This window comes from Bombina bombina, chromosome 6 (assembly GCF_027579735.1).
Source record: "Bombina bombina isolate aBomBom1 chromosome 6, aBomBom1.pri, whole genome shotgun sequence".
NCBI classification, from domain to species: Eukaryota; Metazoa; Chordata; class Amphibia; order Anura; family Bombinatoridae; genus Bombina; species Bombina bombina.
The window spans coordinates 519,125,810-519,145,271 of record NC_069504.1 but is presented as its reverse complement, the minus strand read 5'-3'; the positions used below and the strand labels follow the sequence as shown (position 1 = coordinate 519,145,271).

Genomic DNA, 19,462 nt, shown 5'->3' with positions numbered 1-19,462 from the left:
TTAGCACTCACCAGCACAAAGTGATAGAATCACTGTTGTACCATAGGAAGTAGACTCCAACGAAATGGGGGATTTTTAAAACTTAACATTTAATAATATTGTTAAAATGGGGGTATACATATTAAAAACCACAGTCGGTGTGAAAGTGAGTGGATGGAAACCTGTGGCTGTAATAGCCTCAGGAGTAGAACATATTCGCAGTAGCAAAAATTCCAATTGTGTGCTCGGAAAGATTCTGGAGAGCTAAAATAGAGGTTAAATTAACCAATTTATATGCATATGTCATTTACTGGCCACTAACCACGTAAATTAGTAAGGATACCCCTTTTGGATGATCTACAGGTAAACGGGGAGTCTCTTATAATGGTGAAATACCAATGTGGTACATATCTGTTTGACTTTCTATGAGCGGTCAATATGGGGGATATTGACTCTCTGGTGTGTGCCTGGGTTATAGGTAGTCCCAGAACTGATAGGATTCTCTACATAGCCAATATGGTGCTGTTACTGGATAAAATATGGTTCATATTGGGGTGCCATCTTCTTGTGGTCCCTGACGTTACCAAAGCACAGGTGACTGGGAGTAGTAATGTCTAGTATAATTAGCTAGGGGGATACATCAATTCAGTTTTTGGTATTGTGCTGCTGGTGTGCTAATAATGCATTTGCATATGTACTCAAATTTAATTCAGATAGAATATATTTATATTTATTGACTGGTGTATCTCTTGCAGTCGTTTTACTCATATATCTACAGATTTATCACATATTATTTCTAGAACATTTATGAGGGATATATTTCTATGAAATTATCGTTCATTGTGTAATTAATGCCCAATAAGCGTTATAGTATCATAATCTATGTAGCACAATGGGTTTGTAAATTTAATCTTACTTGAGCCATATAACCGTATCTTGCTTTGAACTTATAACCTTATCTTGTTATATCAGGCGGTTAAGTGGCCTGGATAGTAGTATAATGGTATATGATATTATTAGCTATGTTCGTGCATCAATTTAGATTAATGATATATTGCTGCTCCTGTACTGCTGGTATATTTGCCTGTGTTTTTGGTCAGCTTTAAGTACAGTGTATTATTTGTTTGATGTGCCTCGTTCACTGTAATTGGTCATGTATCTGGAACGTTACTGCCTATTTTTCACGTTACAAATGTCAGTAGAGAAATATCAGATCTAAAGAAGGTTCTCAAATATATGATGATTTAATTGTTGATAGAATAATATAGTGCCACTGTATTATGTGGATAAATATTTAGAAAAAATTGTATTTCGATTATTGCTCTTTATCGACTGACTTTTTAATAAGCGCAGTAATGTCAAGAGCTTGTAACAACAGAATAGGTTTGCGGGCATAAGTTATATTTGGAGCGTATAACTGCTAATTGTGGTATCAAGTATTTCAACGGCACATCTGTATTCTATCCGGTACCCGTTATTTAGTTGTTAGGTGCACTGTGGTGCATATTTTAACCTTAACACTAGTTGGCTAAGTATAGACTGGGTAACTTTGTGTACATTGTACTATAGATTTAAGCAGTGCGCCTCTGTGTTCGGGTTGCTATAGACCCCGGTACTTGAATCTGAGTACTGGATTGACAAATATTCCCTCCTGGTTCAAGCTCCAATACCAGCAGACATATTATTGGTTAAGTATACACTAGAGTGTCATGTCCCCACATTTACATAGGTATCAGAAGTTAGCTTTAATAGTGGTCAGGTAACTGCTATTTGGTAGGTAACTCTATTAGTCTCAGAGTTAATTATAGTATTGAGATCCGATAAACGAACATCTTGCATCCGCACTTACACACAATTTTAAGTTATATTCTAATAAATCATTCATTCAACAATTCACACCGCTGTTAGAATTAAAAAGGAGCTTTGACCCTGCTCTGTGCCGGCATTATATACCCACCGGGCAGGCAGGCAACATTCACTCTGAGCCTGTGAATGGCATAGCGGGTCGCTCACGAACTTGTACAGGCAAAGTGTGTGGTTTCCTGATGCTAATATATCTTCACGTCACGCATATTTTATGTAATTTACTAACATTACCAGCTGATAACATTAACCAATAGTTTACTCTCTATATGCATTTGCTTGATATATCCACTATAGTCTCAGTGCAATATGGATTAAAAGTGCTTCTGTCAGATGGTATAATAGCACCGGAGTGTGTTATTCCTTCTCTGGTAGAATTTGAAGAAGAATCTACCTGAGTTTTTCTATGATTTTAGCCGGAGTAGTTAAGATCATATTGCTGTTTCTCGGCCATCTGAGGAGAGGTAAACTTCAGATCAGGGGACAGCGGGCAGATTAATCTGCAAAGAGGTATGTAGCAGCTTATTATTTTCTGCCATACCGATATAATGTAAACTCAGCCTTAAATGCAGTAGCAGCAACTGGTATCAGGCTGTCATGTATGTATATTTTACACTTCAGTATTCTGGGGAATGGCACTTCACTGGAATTATACTGTATGCATAAAACTTTAGCCTAATTTGCAGGGACTAGCAACAGGCTTTTTAATAACACTCAATTTATTAATGTTAAACGTTTTTTGCTGGCATGTAAAATCGTTTAATTTCTCTTGTTAAGTGTATCCAGTCCACGGATCATCCATTACTTATGGGATATTAACTCCTCCCCAACAGGAAGTGCAAGAGGATTCACCCAGCAGAGCTGATATATAGCTCCTCCCCTAACTGCCATTACCAGTCATTCTCTTGCACCCAACGAATAGATAGGATGTGTGAGAGGACTGTGGTGATTATACTTAGTTTCATACCTTCAATCAAAAGTTTGTTATTTTATAATAGCACCGGAGTGTGTTATTCCTTCTCTGGTAGAATTTGAAGAAGAATCTACCTGAGTTTTTCTATGATTTTAGCCGGAGTAGTTAAGATCATATTGCTGTTTCTCGGCCATCTGAGGAGAGGTAAACTTCAGATCAGGGGACAGCGGGCAGATTAATCTGCAAAGAGGTATGTAGCAGCTTATTATTTTCTGACAATGGAATTGATGAGAAAATTCTGCCATACCGATATAATGTAAACTCAGCCTTAAATGCAGTAGCAGCAACTGGTATCAGGCTGTCATGTATGTATATTTTACACTTCAGTATTCTGGGGAATGGCACTTCACTGGAATTATACTGTATGCATAAAACTTTAGCCTAATTTGCAGGGACTAGCAACAGGCTTTTTAATAACACTCAATTTATTAATGTTAAACGTTTTTTGCTGGCATGTAAAATCGTTTAATTTTCTGAGGTACTGGGTGAAAAAATGTTTTGGGCACTATTTTTTTCCACTTGGCAGTCGTTTTATTTAATTTATGACAGTTTACTGATCTCTCTCACTGTTATGTGTGAGGGGGAGGGGCCTTTTTTGGTGCTTTTGCTACGCATCAAAAAATTCAGTCAGAAGTTTATTGTCTTCCCTGCATGATCCGGTTCATCTCTACAGAACTCAGGGGTCTTCAAAACTTGTTTTGAGGGAGGTAATCACTCACAGCAGAGCTGTGAAATTGTAGTTGACTGTGATAAAAAAACGTTTATTTCTGTATTTTTTTTTTTTTTATTTTTTTTCTGCTATCAGGGTTAGTTATCCTTTGCTAATGGGAGCAATCCTTTGCTAAAATTGTGTTTTTTACAAAGATTTGATGCTATAACTTTTCAGTTTATTAATTTTCAACTGTCATAACTTTTTCTGTGCTTCTTATAGGCACAGTACGTTTTCATATTATAGTAAATTACTTGAAAAGTATTTCCAAGTTGCTAGTTTATTTGCTAGTGTGTTAAACATGTCTGATTCAGAGGAAGATATCTGTGCTATATGTGCTAAAGCCAAAGTGGAGCCCAATAGAAATTTATGTACTAACTGTATTGATGCTACTTTAAATAAAAGTCAATCTGTACAAATTGAACATATTTCACCAAACAACGAGGGGAGAGTTATGCCGACTAACTCGCCTCACGTGTCAGTACCTGCATCTCCCGCTCGGGAGGTGTGTGATATTGTAGCGCCGAGTACATCTGGGCGGCCATTACAAATCACATTACAGGATATGGCTACTGTTATGACTGAAGTTTTGGCTAAATTACCAGAACTAAGAGGTAAGCGTGATCACTCTGGGGTGAGAACAGAGTGCGCTGATAATATTAGGGCCATGTCAGACACTGCGTCACAATTTGCAGAACATGAGGACGGAGAGCTTCATTCTGCGGGTGACGGTTCTGATCCAAACAAACTGGATTCAGATATTTCAAATTTTAAATTTAAGCTGGAAAACCTCCGTGTATTACTAGGGGAGGTGTTAGCGGCTCTGAATGATTGTAACACAGTTGCAATACCAGAGAAAATGTGTAGGTTGGATAAATATTTTGCGGTACCGGCGAGTACTGACGTTTTTCCTATACCTAAGAGACTTACTGAAATTGTTACTAAGGAGTGGGATAGACCCGGTGTGCCGTTCTCACCCCCTCCGATATTTAGAAAGATGTTTCCAATAGACGCCACCACACGGGACTTATGGCAAACGGTCCCTAAGGTGGAGGGAGCAGTTTCTACTTTAGCTAAGCGTACCACTATCCCGGTGGAGGATAGCTGTGCCTTTTCAGATCCAATGGATAAAAAGTTAGAGGGTTACCTTAAGAAAATGTTTGTTCAACAAGGTTTTATATTGCAACCTCTTGCATGCATTGCGCCTGTCACGGCTGCAGCAGCATTTTGGTTTGAGTCTCTGGAAGAGACACTTCAATCAGCTCCATTAGATGAGATTACACACAAGCTTAAAGCCCTTAAGTTAGCTAACTCATTTATTTCAGATGCCGTAGTACATTTAACTAAACTTACGGCTAAGAATTCCGGATTCGCCATTCAGGCACGCAGAGCACTGTGGCTAAAATCCTGGTCAGCTGACGTTACTTCTAAATCTAAATTGCTTAATATACCTTTCAAAGGGCAGACCTTATTCGGGCCCGGGTTGAAAGAAATTATCGCTGACATTACAGGAGGTAAAGGCCATGCCCTGCCTCAAGACAGAGCCAAACCTAAGGCTAGACAGTCTAATTTTCGTTCCTTTCGTAATTTCAAAGCAGGAGCAGCATCAACTTCCTCTGCACCAAAACAGGAAGGAGCTGTTGCTCGCTACAGACAAGGCTGGAGACCTAACCAGTCCTGGAACAAGGGCAAGCAGGCCAGGAAACCTGCTGCTGCCCCTAAGACAGCATGAATCGAGGGCCCCCGATCCGGGAACGGATCTAGTGGGGGGCAGACTTTCTCTCTTCGCCCAGGCTTGGGCAAGAGATGTCCAGGATCCCTGGGCGTTAGAGATCATATCTCAGGGATACCTTCTAGACTTCAAATTCTCTCCCCCAAGAGGGAGATTTCATCTGTCAAGGTTGTCAACAAACCAAATAAAGAAAGAGGCGTTTCTACGCTGCGTACAAGATCTTTTATTAATGGGAGTGATCCATCCGGTTCCGCGGTCGGAACAAGGACAAGGGTTTTACTCAGATCTGTTTGTGGTTCCCAAAAAAGAGGGAACTTTCAGGCCAATCTTGGATTTAAAGATCCTAAACAAATTCCTAAGAGTTCCATCGTTCAAAATGGAAACTATTCGGACAATTTTACCCATGATCCGAAAGGGTCAGTACATGACCACAGTGGATTTAAAGGATGCTTACCTTCACATACCGATTCACAAAGATCATTACCGGTATCTAAGGTTTGCCTTTCTAGACAAAGACCGCGAGGAATTGCGGTAGCTCCGTACCTAGACGACATTCTGATACAAGCTTCAAGCTTTCAAACTGCCAAGTCTCATACAGAGTTAGTACTGGCATTTCTAAGGTCGCATGGATGGAAGGTGAACGAAAAGAAGAGTTCTCTCTTTCCACTCACAAGAGTTCCCTTCTTGGGGACTCTTATAGATTCTGTAGAAATGAAGATTTACCTGACAGAAGACAGGTTAACAAAGCTTCAAAATGCATGCCGTGTCCTTCATTCCATTCAACACCCGTCAGTAGCTCAATGCATGGAGGTGATCGGCTTAATGGTAGCAGCAATGGACATAGTACCCTTTGCACGTCTACATCTCAGACCGCTGCAATTGTGCATGCTAAGTCAGTGGAATGGGGATTACTCAGACTTGTCCCCTACTGTAATAAGTAGCCTCCTAGTGGTGATACTGTGGTATCTTGTAAGTAATTCAAATGCAGGTGCTGTAGCACTAATTCTAATGGGAACACACACTTTCTTATGTTCTCAATTAAAACTGTGTGCCTTTATTGTATGATAGATATTATGTATACAAATAGATACTGAGAATGAGAATGTGCAATCAAAATAATCTATCAGATATCACAGACAATACAAAAGGAGGCCAAGATCTACAAAGTACTACTTAGTAGATAAATCAATGAAAGTTAACAACCTTAGTATGGTGAAACCCTCCAAAGAAATAAAGTAGAAAATAAACCTTCCCTGTATGGAGAAACTTTCCAGTTAATGAAAATAAACTTTTTCTATTTCTCAGAGCGATGTTGAATGAGGGCAAAAAATGGCAAAGTATGCGAATAAGATAAATGTGGTAATATGCAGCACAGTACCTTGTTTCAGCGTGTTTGGGAAACGCAGTATGGCAGTTCAAAGTCACTGCTAGTAGGAAGCAGGAAGGAGTCTGAGTTCCGGAGCGGAGGTTGCAGAGCTGCGAGTGACGTCAGTATCAGATCAATGGAGCCGGTTAGAATGCAAGGAGGTAAGTGCGGTTAGGGAAAAACGGCACAGACGAAAATTAACAGCAATCAGGCAGAGACTTGTATGAAGGACAAACGAGACTTACATTATACAATGAGATGCCAGAGGATAGGTGGAAGTACCACTCCAAGTAGAATAGGAGCCCACAAGATGAGAGCGTAATCCAAGGTATATAGGATCTTAGTGAGCAGAGGTGATTGCAGCTGACAAACAAGAAGTCCTGTGGTTGTTGTAGATAAAACTCAGCAGACAGGCTAAGGAACTAGAAGGCAGAGGAAGCAAAAATTAAGGTCAGTTAGTGCTCAGAAGAGCAAGGCTCAGTGTTACTTAGTTGAGAAATAACAAAATACTAAGCAATGAGTGCTTAGTGAACAGGTGCTTTATGGGAGAACGTAGGAATTGATTGGTGGAGATAATTAAAGGAACAGTATACCCAAATTCCCTGACATGACTCCCCCCTTAAACAAGCTGATCCTCAGCTTGCAGTCTAGGACGATCTGGAAACCTCCGGTGGAACTGGGATATCAGACGGGATGCATTAACATTAGAGGCAGGTTCCCAAGTATCATCTTCTTCTGAGTAACCCTTCCACCTAATCAAGTATTGTAGAACACCTCTCGAAAACCTCGAATCAACAATCTCTTTCACTTCATAAACATCGGTATCAGAACTGGATACAATCGGTGGTAATCGTGGGAGTAGGGTTCGTGTAGGAGTGTAAGGTTTCAGGAGGGAGACATGAAATGTGGAGTGTATTCTCATAGTTGGAGGTAATGCTAGGGAAACAGCATTCCTATTGACTATTTTGACAATAGTAAAAGGTCCACAGAATTTTTGTGTCAATTTTCTACTAGGTAAATGTAACTTCAAATTTTTAGTTGACAACCAAACTTGATCACCAATTTGGTAATTTGGTGGTTCTCTGTGTCGTAAGTCATAGTAATATTTTTGGTTGATCTGAGCTTTATTGATATTTTCTTTGATAAATCTGAAGTTGTCTAAAAGTGCGTTATTTAGTTCATCTACCAAAGGAGATATGGAAGGTGTGGAACTAATTGTAGTGGTGGTTGGGTGAAATCCGTAATTAGCAAAAAATGGAGATAATTTTGTGGAAGAGTTGGTTAAGTTATTATAAGAAAACTCAGCGAATGGTAAGTATGTTGCCCAATTTTCTTGTTGGTAGGAACAAAAGCATCTTAAGTATTCATCTATCCATTGGTTGATTCTCTCTACTTGTCCGTTTGCCTGAGGGTGGAAAGCTGTGGTGAATTGATGAGTTATGTTGATGGATTGGCAAAGACTTTTCCAGAGTCTGGATGTGAACTGAGTTCCACGGTCTGAAATCAGAGTGAGGGGAACACCATGTAATCGAATCACATGTTGTATAAAAAGTTTGGCTGTTTCTGAAGCAGTAGGGAGTTTATGAAACGGTATGAAATGTGCCATTTTCGTGAAAGTATCGACAATTACCATAATTGTTGTTTGATTATCAGATGGAGGTAGATCTACTATAAAATCAATTCCTATTTGTTTCCACGGTCTATCTGTAGATGGAACTGACAGAAGTAGTCCATAAGGTGCTTTTCATTCTGTTTTACATGTTTGACAGGTGGCACAACCTTTTATGTAATTTGAAACGGTTTTCCTTATATCTGGCCACCAGTAAGTTCTGGTTATGAGATCCTCAGTGCGGAAAACTCCTGGATGTCCAGCTAAAGGTGAATCATGATGTTGTTTTAGTACCTGGTCTCTCAAATTTTCTGGGATATAAATCTTATCTTTGTAATAGTATAGTCCTTGTTTTTTTGTCCATGGCCACGTTTACATCAATTTGGGGTGTGATTGATGACTTCTTGATGTCTGTGATGAAGTCTGCTGCAAGACCAATAAAACGTTCAGAGGGAATTATGGAAGTGGGCATATCACTTGGAGTGGTTATGGATGTCTGTCGAGACAGAGCGTCTGCTTTTCCATTCCTATTTGCTGGGCGGTAAAGAATCTGAAAATCAAATCTTGCGAAATACAAACTCCACCTAACCTGTCTGGCAGATAGAGTTTTGTTATTTTGTAGGTATTGCAGGTTTTTGTGATCTGTGTAGATTATGAACGGCTTTTTTGCACCTTCTAGGAGATGCCTCCAAAACTCCAAAAATTTGCGGATAGCCAATAATTCCTTGTCTCCTATTGCATAATTTCTTTCAGCAGATGACATACTCTTAGAGAAGTAGGAGATTGGATGTAAGGGGTCTGTTGATGTTTTCTGTTGAGATAAAACTGCTCCTATAGCAAAATCTGAAGAATCTACCTCAAGGATGTATTGTAAATCCACGTTTGGAAATGTGAGAATGGGAGCTTCTGTAAAAGCTTGTTTAAGAAAATCGAAAACTCTTGAATGTGTGTTATTCCAATGAAACTGTTGTGTAGATCCTGTGAGTTGAGTAAGAGGTCTGACAATTGCAGAAAAATTCTTAATAAATTTTCTGTAATAATTGGCGAAACCTAAAAACCTTTGGAGAGACTTTTTGTCAGTAGGTTGTGGCCAATTTTTCACTGAATCGACCTTCTCGGATTGCATTTGAATGCCTTCAGGAGAGATAGTATACCCTAGAAAAGATATAGTAGTGTTGTGAAAGGAACATTTTTCAAGTTTGGCATATAGTTTATGAGTTTTCAATCTTGCTAAAACCCATCGAACATGTTTTATATGATCATCTAAATTGTTAGAATAGATGAGAATATCATCTAGATATACTACTAGACAAATGTCAAGTAGATCACGAAATATATCATTTATAAAATGTTGGAACGTTGCGGGGGCATTACATAGGCCGAATGGCATCACAAGGTATTCAAATAAGCCATACCTAGTTCTAAATGCAGTGAGCCATTCGTCGCCTTCTCTAATTCGTATAAGGTTGTAAGCCCCACGCAAGTCCAACTTAGTAAAGATAGTAGCATTGCTTAATCTTTCAATTAATTCGGGAATTAATGGGAGTGGATAGCGGTTTTTTACTGTCCTTTTGTTTAGCTCCCGATAATCGATTATCGGTCTGAGAGATGAATCTTTGTTTGTTACAAAGAACATTCCGGCTGCTGCGGGTGATGACGAAGGTCTAATGAAACCTTTCCTTAAGTTATCCTGTAAATACAATTTTAGATGATTTAATTCAGGTTGACTTAAGGGGTAAAGATGTCCCACAGGTAAAGTTGCTCCAGGGATGAGTTCGATTGGGCAATCATATACTCGGTGGGGTGGAAGTGTTTCAGCTTCAATTTTGCTGAACACTTCTTTGAAATCTTGATAAGATTTGGGTATTTGTAACTGTTCTGTTTCTGAGTGTAATATTACTGGTTGAGGGAAACAAGTGTTTTCACAATAAGTAGAGTGAAATTTAATTGTTAGGTTTGACCACTCTATTTGAGGATTATGTGTTTGTAACCAAAATAAACCCAATACTATTGGAAAATGGGGTGAGGGTATCACATTGAATGTTAAGTATTTTGTATGTCCTTCTTTTGTGGTAACTAATATAGGAATAGTGTTATGTGTTATGGGGCCACTAGAAATAACAGAACCATCAATAACTTTTAGCGAGACTGGGTTTTGTTTTAACACAATAGGTATTTTATTCTGTTGTACAATAGATATGTCGATGAAATTGCCGAAAGCTCCTGAGTCAACAATGGCGGAAGTAGAGAGTCTCCTATGGTCCCACTGCAACAGGAGAGATAAATTACAGTAAGAGATAGGTTTTTCAGAATGTTTGGTTATGTTACAGTGTGTAGACTTACTCTTTTTATTCTTGCGTAATATTGGGCAGTCCGAGACTGTATGGCTAGGATTTGCACAATACATGCAGAGATGGTTAGTTCTTCTCCTTAGCCGTTCTTCTGGAGTAAGAGGCCCCCTTAAGACTCCTATTTCCATAAGAGTTGGTTGATCTGTATGTGGGGTTTTCTGGTGAGAGTAAGTGGGATTGCTGAGTTTAAATGTTGATTCCATGTGTCCTCGTTCTGCCTTCCGTTCTCTAAGCCTGCGGTCGATTTGGATTGCCACTTTCATTAAGGCTTCCAAGGTGTTAGGTAACTCTATGCGTGCCAGCTCATCTTTAACGGGGTCAGAAAGACCTAATCGGAACTGGTTTCTGAGAGAAACCAAGCTCCAAGCTGAATCAGATGCATAAAGCTTGAATTCAGTAGTATATTCTTCTACTGATTTCTTTCCTTGTTTTAGGTTCCTCATTTTCTGTTCGGCAGTGAATTGAATGTCTGTATCTCTGTACAGCTCATCCATAGCTAGAAAGAATTCAGTCAATGAATTTAAGGTGGGATCATTTGTTTCATATAAATGATCTGCCCAGATTCTGGGTTCTGATCTTAGAAAAGAAATTGTAGATAAAACCCTAACCCTTTCAGTAGGGTAAGTCTTGGGTTTTAAATTATAAAGAAGATGACAGGCATTTTTTAACTGCCTATAGGTTTTTCTTTCACCATAAAATAAATCAGGCAAACTGATCTGAGGTTCAGTAGTGGGGGTTTGTTGTTCTTTACCCTCCTTAATCAATTCCCTAAGTACCTGATTTTCAACTTGTAAATCAAGTATAGCCTGACCCATTTGGTCTACCTTTTGGCATAAGTTATACAGTGTTTGGGGAATGTCAGCTGGATCCATAATTTTTTTTTTTTTTTTTTTTTTTTTTTTTTATGGCTTAGTATTATGTAATAAGTAGCCTCCTAGTGGTGATACTGTGGTATCTTGTAAGTAATTCAAATGCAGGTGCTGTAGCACTAATTCTAATGGGAACACACACTTTCTTATGTTCTCAATTAAAACTGTGTGCCTTTATTGTATGATAGATATTATGTATACAAATAGATACTGAGAATGAGAATGTGCAATCAAAATAATCTATCAGATATCACAGACAATACAAAAGGAGGCCAAGATCTACAAAGTACTACTTAGTAGATAAATCAATGAAAGTTAACAACCTCAGTATGGTGAAACCCTCCAAAGAAATAAAGTAGAAAATAAACCTTCCCTGTATGGAGAAACTTTCCAGTTAATGAAAATAAACTTTTTCTATTTCTCAGAGCGATGTTGAATGAGGGCAAAAAATGGCAAAGTATGCGAATAAGATAAATGTGGTAATATGCAGCACAGTACCTTGTTTCAGCGTGTTTGGGAAACGCAGTATGGCAGTTCAAAGTCACTGCTAGTAGGAAGCAGGAAGGAGTCTGAGTTCCGGAGCGGAGGTTGCAGAGCTGCGAGTGACGTCAGTATCAGATCAATGGAGCCGGTTAGAATGCAAGGAGGTAAGTGCGGTTAGGGAAAAACGGCACAGACGAAAATTAACAGCAATCAGGCAGAGACTTGTATGAAGGACAAACGAGACTTACATTATACAATGAGATGCCAGAGGATAGGTGGAAGTACCACTCCAAGTAGAATAGGAGCCCACAAGATGAGAGCGTAATCCAAGGTATATAGGATCTTAGTGAGCAGAGGTGATTGCAGCTGACAAACAAGAAGTCCTGTGGTTGTTGTAGATAAAACTCAGCAGACAGGCTAAGGAACTAGAAGGCAGAGGAAGCAAAAATTAAGGTCAGTTAGTGCTCAAAAGAGCAAGGCTCAGTGTTACTCAGTTGAGAAATAACAAAATACTAAGCAATGAGTGCTTAGTGAACAGGTGCTTTATGGGAGAACGTAGGAATTGATTGGTGGAGATAATTAAAGGAACAGTATACCCAAATTCCCTGACACCTACTCTGAATCTGGATCAAGAGACCAGAAATTCTCTTCTATGGTGGCTTTCTCAGCCACATCTGTCCAGGGGGATGCCATTCAGCAGGCCGGACTGGACAATTGTAACAACAGACGCCAGCCTACTAGGTTGGGGCGCTGTCTGGAATTCTCTGAAGGCTCAGGGACAATGGAATCAGGAGGAGAGTCTCCTACCAATAAACATTCTGGAATTGAGAGCAGTTCTCAATGCCCTTCTGGCTTGGCCCCAGTTAACAACTCGGGGGTTCATAAGGTTTCAGTCGGACAACATCATGACTGTAGCTTACATCAACCATCAGGGAGGGACAAGAAGCTCCCTAGCAATGATGGAAGTATCAAAGATAATTCGCTGGGCAGAGTCTCACTCTTGCCACCTGTCAGCAATCCACATCCCGGGAGTGGAGAACTGGGAGGCGGATTTCTTAAGTCGTCAGACTTTTCATCCGGGGGAGTGGGAACTTCATCCGGAGGTCTTTGCCCAAATACTTCAACGTTGGGGCAAACCAGAGATAGATCTCATGGCGTCTCGACAGAACGCCAAGCTTCCTCGTTACGGGTCCAGATCCAGGGATCCGGGAGCGGTTCTGATAGATGCTTTGACAGCACCTTGGACCTTCGGGATGGCTTATGTGTTTCCACCCTTCCCGATGCTTCCTCGATTGATTGCCAGAATCAAACAGGAGAGAGCATCAGTGATTCTAATAGCGCCTGCATGGCCACGCAGGACTTGGTATGCAGATCTAGTGGACATGTCATCCTGTCCACCTTGGTCGCTACCTCTGAAACAGGACCTTCTGATCCAGGGTCCCTTCAAACATCAAAATCTAATTTCTCTGAAGCTGACTGCTTGGAAATTGAACGCTTGATTTTATCAAAACGTGGTTTTTCTGAGTCAGTTATTGATACCTTAATACAGGCTAGGAAGCCTGTTACCAGAAAGATTTACCATAAGATATGGCGCAAATACTTATATTGGTGCGAATCCAAGAGTTACTCATGGAGTAAGGTTAGGATTCCGAGGATATTGTCTTTTCTACAAGAAGGTTTAGAAAAGGGTTTATCCGCTAGTTCCTTAAAGGGACAGATTTCAGCTCTGTCCATTCTTTTACACAAACGTCTGTCAGAAGTTCCGGACGTTCAAGCTTTTTGTCAGGCTTTAGCTAGGATCAAGCCTGTGTTTAAAACTGTTGCTCCACCATGGAGTTTGAACTTAGTTCTTAATGTTTTACAGGGGGTTCCGTTTGAACACCTTCATTCCATTGATATCAAGTTGTTATCTTGGAAAGTTCTGTTTTTAATGGCGATTTCCTCGGCTCGAAGAGTCTCTGAGTTATCTGCCTTACATTGTGATTCTCCTTATCTGATTTTTCATTCAGACAAGGTAGTTCTGCGTACTAAACCTGGGTTCCTACCTAAGGTGGTCACTAACAGGAATATCAATCAAGAGATTGTGGTTCCATCTTTGTGTCCTAATCCTTCTTCGAAAAAGGAACGTCTGCTACACAATCTAGATGTAGTCCGTGCCCTGAAATTTTATCTACAGGCAACTAAGGATTTTCGACAAACGTCTTCCCTGTTTGTCGTTTATTCTGGTCAGAGGAGAGGTCAAAAAGCTTCGGCTACCTCTCTCTCCTTTTGGCTTCGTAGCATAATACGGTTAGCCTATGAGACTGCTGGAGAAAGGTTCTTCAGGCAGTGGTTCCTTCCGTATAAAGAGCCTGCCTGTCCCTCCCGTCATCCGTGTACTTTAGCTTTGGTATTGGTATCCCATAAGTAATGGATGATCCGTGGACTGGATACACTTAACAAGAGAAAACATAATTTATGCTTACCTGATAAATTTATTTTCTCCAACATAGGTGTGTCCGGTCCACGGCGTCATCCTTACTTGTGGGATATTCTCTTCCCCAACAGGAAATGGCAAAGAGCCCAGCAAAGCTGGTCACATGATCCCTCCTAGGCTCCGCCTACCCCAGTCATTCTCTTTGCCGTTGTACAGGCAACATCTCCACGGAGATGGCTTAGAGTTTTTTAGTGTTTAACTGTAGTTTTTCATTATTCAATCAAGAGTTTGTTATTTTCAAATAGTGCTGGTACGTACTATTTACTCAGAAACAGAAAAGAGATGAAGAATTCTGTTTGTATGAGGAAAATGATTTTAGCAACCGTAACTAAAATCCATGGCTGTTCCACACAGGACTGTTGAGAGCAATTAACTTCAGTTGGGGGAACAGAGTGCAGTCTCTTACTGCTTGAGGTATGACACATTCTAACAAGACGATGTAATGCTGGAAGCTGTCATTTTCCCTATGGGATCCGGTAAGCCATGTTTATTACGATTGTAAATAAGGGCTTCACAAGGGCTTATTTAAACTGTAGACTTTTTCTGGGCTAAATCGATTGATTATTAACACATATTTAGCCTTGAGGAATCATTTTATCTGGGTATTTTGATATAATAATATCGGCAGGCACTGTTTTAGACACCTTATTCTTTAGGGGCTTTCCCAAAGCATAGGCAGAGTCTCATTTTCGCGCCGGTGTTGCGCACTTGTTTTTGAGAGGCATGGCATGCAGTCGCATGTGAGAGGAGCTCTGATACTTATAAAAGACTTCTGAAGGCGTCATTTGGTATCGTATTCCCCTTTGGGTTTGGTTGGGTCTCAGCAAAGCAGATACCAGGGACTGTAAAGGGGTTAAAGCTTAAAACGGCTCCGGTTCCGTTATTTTAAGGGTTAAAGCTTCCAAAATTGGTGTGCAATATTTTCAAAGCTTTAAGACGCTGTGGTGAAAATTTGGTGAATTTTGAACAATTCCTTCATGTTTTTTCGCAATTGCAGTAATAAAGTGTGTTCAGTTTAAAATTTAAAGTGACAGTAACGGTTTTATTTTAAAACGTTTTTTGTACTTTCTGATCAAGTTTATGCCTGTTTAACATGTCTGAGCTACCAGATAGACTGTGTTCTGAATGTGGGGAAGCCAGAATTCCTATTCATTTAAATAAATGTGATTTATGTGATAATGACAATGATGCCCAAGATGATTCCTCAAGTGAGGGGAGTAAGCATGGTACTGCATCATTCCCTCCTTCGTCTACACGAGTCTTGCCCACTCAGGAGGCCCCTAGTACATCTAGCGCGCCAATACTCCTTACTATGCAACAATTAACGGCTGTAATGGATAATTCTGTCAAAAACATTTTAGCCAAAATGAACCCTTGTCAGCGTAAGCGTGGCTGCTCTGTTTTAGTTACTGAAGAGCATGACGACGCTGATATTAATATCTCTGAAGGGCCCCTAACCCAATCTGAGGGGGCCAGGGAGGTTTTGTCTGAGGGAGAAATTACTGATTTAGGGAACATTTCTCAGCAGGCTGAATCTGATGTGATTACATTTAAATTTAAATTGGAACATCTCCGCATTTTGCTTAAGGAGGTATTATCCACTCTGGATGATTGTGAAAATTTAGTCATCCCAGAGAAACTATGTAAAATGGACAAGTTCTTAGAGGTGCCGGGGCTCCCAGAAGCTTTTCCTATACCCAAGCGGGTGGCGGACATTGTTAATAAAGAATGGGAAAGGCCCGGTATTCCTTTCGTCCCTCCCCCCATATTTAAAAAATTGTTTCCTATGGTCGACCCTAGAAAGGACTTATGGCAGTCAGTCCCCAAGGTCGAGGGAGCGGTTTCTACTTTAAACAAACGCACCACTATTCCCATAGAGGATAGTTGTGCTTTCAAAGATCCTATGGATAAAAAATTAGAAGGTTTGCTTAAAAAGATGTTTGTTCAGCAGGGTTACCTTCTACAACCCATTTCATGCATTGTCCCTGTCACTACTGCCGCATATTTCTGGTTTGATGAACTGCTTAAGGTGCTCGATAGTGACTCTCCTCCTTATGAGGAGATTATGGACAGAATCAATGCTCTCAAATTGGCTAATTCTTTCACTCTAGACGCCTCTTTGCAATTGGCTAAGTTAGCGGCTAAGAACTCTGGGTTTGCTATTGTGGCGCGCAGAGCGCTTTGGTTGAAATCTTGGTCGGCTGATGCGTCTTCCAAGAACAAGCTACTAAACATTCCTTTCAAGGGGAAAACGTTGTTTGGTCCTGACTTGAAAGAGATTATCTCTGATATCACTGGGGGTAAGGGCCACGCCCTTCCTCAGGATCGGCCTTTCAAGGCAAAAAATAGACCTAATTTTCGTCCCTTTCGTAAAAACGGACCAGCCCAAGGTGCTACGTCCTCTAAGCAAGAGGGTAATTCTTCTCAGGCCAAGCCAGCTTGGAGACCAATGCAAGGCTGGAACAAGGGAAAGCAGGCCAAGAAACCTGCTACTGCTACCAAGACAGCATGAAATATTGGCCCCCGATCCGGGACCGGATCTGGTGGGGGGCAGACTCTCTCTCTTCGCTCAGGCTTGGGCAAGAGATGTTCTGGATCCTTGGGCGCTAGAAATAGTCTCCCAGGGTTATCTTCTGGAATTCAAGGGACTTCCCCCAAGGGGGAGGTTCCACAGGTCGCAGTTGTCTTCAGACCACATAAAAAGACAGGCGTTCTTACATTGTGTAGAAGACCTGTTAAAAATGGGAGTGATTCATCCTGTTCCATTAAGAGAACAAGGGATGGGGTTCTACTCCAATCTGTTCATAGTTCCCAAAAAAGAGGGAACGTTCAGACCAATCCTAGATCTCAAGATCTTAAACAAATTTCTCAAGGTCCCATCGTTCAAGATGGAAACCATTCGAACTATCCTTCCTTCCATCCAGGAAGGTCAATTCATGACCACGGTGGATTTAAAGGATGCGTATCTACATATTCCTATCCACAAGGAACATCATCGGTTCCTAAGGTTTGCATTCCTGGACAAACATTACCAGTTCGTGGCGCTTCCTTTCGGATTAGCCACTGCTCCAAGGATTTTCACAAAGGTACTAGGGTCCCTTCTAGCGGTGCTAAGACCAAGGGGCATTGCAGTAGTACCTTACCTGGACGACATTCTGATTCAAGCGTCGTCCCTTCCTCAAGCAAAGGCTCACACGGACATTGTCCTGGCCTTTCTCAGATCTCACGGCTGGAAAGTGAACGTGGAAAAGAGTTCTCTATCCCCGTCAACAAGGGTTCCCTTCTTGGGAACAATTATAGACTCCTTAGAAATGAGGATCTTTCTAACAGAGGCCAGAAAAACAAAGCTTCTGGACTCTTGTCGGATACTTCATTCCGTTCCTCTTCCTTCCATAGCTCAGTGCATGGAAGTGATCGGGTTGATGGTGGCGGCGATGGACATAGTTCCTTTTGCGCGCATTCATCTAAGACCATTACAACTGTGCATGCTCAGTCAGTGGAATGGGGACTATACAGACTTGTCTCCGAAGATACAAGTAAATCAGAGGACCAGAGACTCACTCCGTTGGTGGCTGTCCCTGGACAATCTGTCTCAAGGGATGATGTTCCACAGACCAGAGTGGGTCATTGTCACGACCGACGCCAGTCTGATAGGCTGGGGCGCGGTCTGGGGATCCCTGAAAGCTCAGGGTCTTTGGTCTCGGGAAGAATCTCTTCTACCGATAAATATTCTGGAACTGAGAGCGATATTCAATGCGCTCCAGGCCTGGCCCCAGCTTGCGAGGACCAGGTTCATTCGGTTTCAATCAGACAACATGACGACTGTTGCGTACATCAACCATCAGGGGGGAACAAGGAGTTCCCTAGCGATGGAAGAAGTAACCAAAATTATTCTTTGGGCGGAGTCTCACTCCTGCCACCTGTCTGCTATCCACATCCCAGGAGTGGAAAATTGGGAAGCGGATTTTCTGAGTCGTCAGACATTGCATCCGGGGGAGTGGGAACTCCATCCGGAAATCTTTGCCCAAGTCACTCACCTGTGGGGCATTCCAGACATGGATCTGATGGCCTCTCGTCAGAACTTCAAAGTTCCTTGCTACGGGGCCAGATCCAGGGATCCCAAGGCGGCTCTAGTGGATGCACTAGTAGCACCTTGGACCTTCAAACTAGCTTATGTGTTCCCGCCATTTCCTCTCATCCCCAGGCTGATAGCCAGGATCAAGCAGGAGAGGGCGTCGGTGATTTTGATAGCTCCTGCGTGGCCACGCAGGACTTGGTATGCAGATCTGGTGAATATGTCATCGGCTCCACCTTGGAAGCTACCTTTGAGACGAGACCTTCTTGTTCAGGGTCCGTTCGAACATCCGAATCTGGTTTCACTCCAGCTGACTGCGTGGAGATTGAACGCTTGATTTTATCGAAGCGAGGGTTCTCAGATTCTGTGATCGATACTCTTGTTCAGGCCAGAAAGCCTGTGACTAGAAAGATTTACCACAAAATTTGGAAAAAATATATCTGTTGGTGTGAATCTAAAGGATTCCCTTGGGACAAGGTTAAGATTCCTAGGATTCTATCCTTCCTTCAAGAAGGATTGGAAAAAGGATTATCGGCAAGTTCCCTGAAGGGACAGATTTCTGCCTTGTCGGTATTACTTCACAAAAAGCTGGCAGCTGTGCCAGATGTTCAAGCCTTTGTTCAGGCTCTGGTTAGAATCAAGCCTGTTTACAAACCTTTGACTCCTCCTTGGAGTCTCAATTTAGTTCTTTCAGTTCTTCAGGGGGTTCCGTTTGAACCCTTACATTCCGTTGATATTAAGTTATTATCTTGGAAAGTTTTGTTTTTAGTTGCGATTTCTTCTGCTAGAAGAGTCTCAGAATTATCTGCTCTGCAGTGTTCTCCTCCTTATCTGGTGTTCCATGCAGATAAGGTGGTTTTACGTACTAAACCTGGTTTTCTTCCAAAAGTTGTTTCTAACAAAAACATTAACCAGGAGATTATCGTACCTTCTCTGTGTCCAAAACCAGTTTCAAAGAAGGAACGTTTGTTGCACAA

General features: G+C 41.2%; 1 protein-coding gene across 1 annotated transcript in view; it reads left to right on the top strand.

The window, feature by feature from the left end:
* The window catches only part of SH3GL3 (SH3 domain containing GRB2 like 3, endophilin A3), a 394,383-nt gene that overhangs the window by 184,606 nt on the left and 190,315 nt on the right, over positions 1-19,462 (top strand). The gene's annotated exons all lie outside the window — the stretch shown is intronic.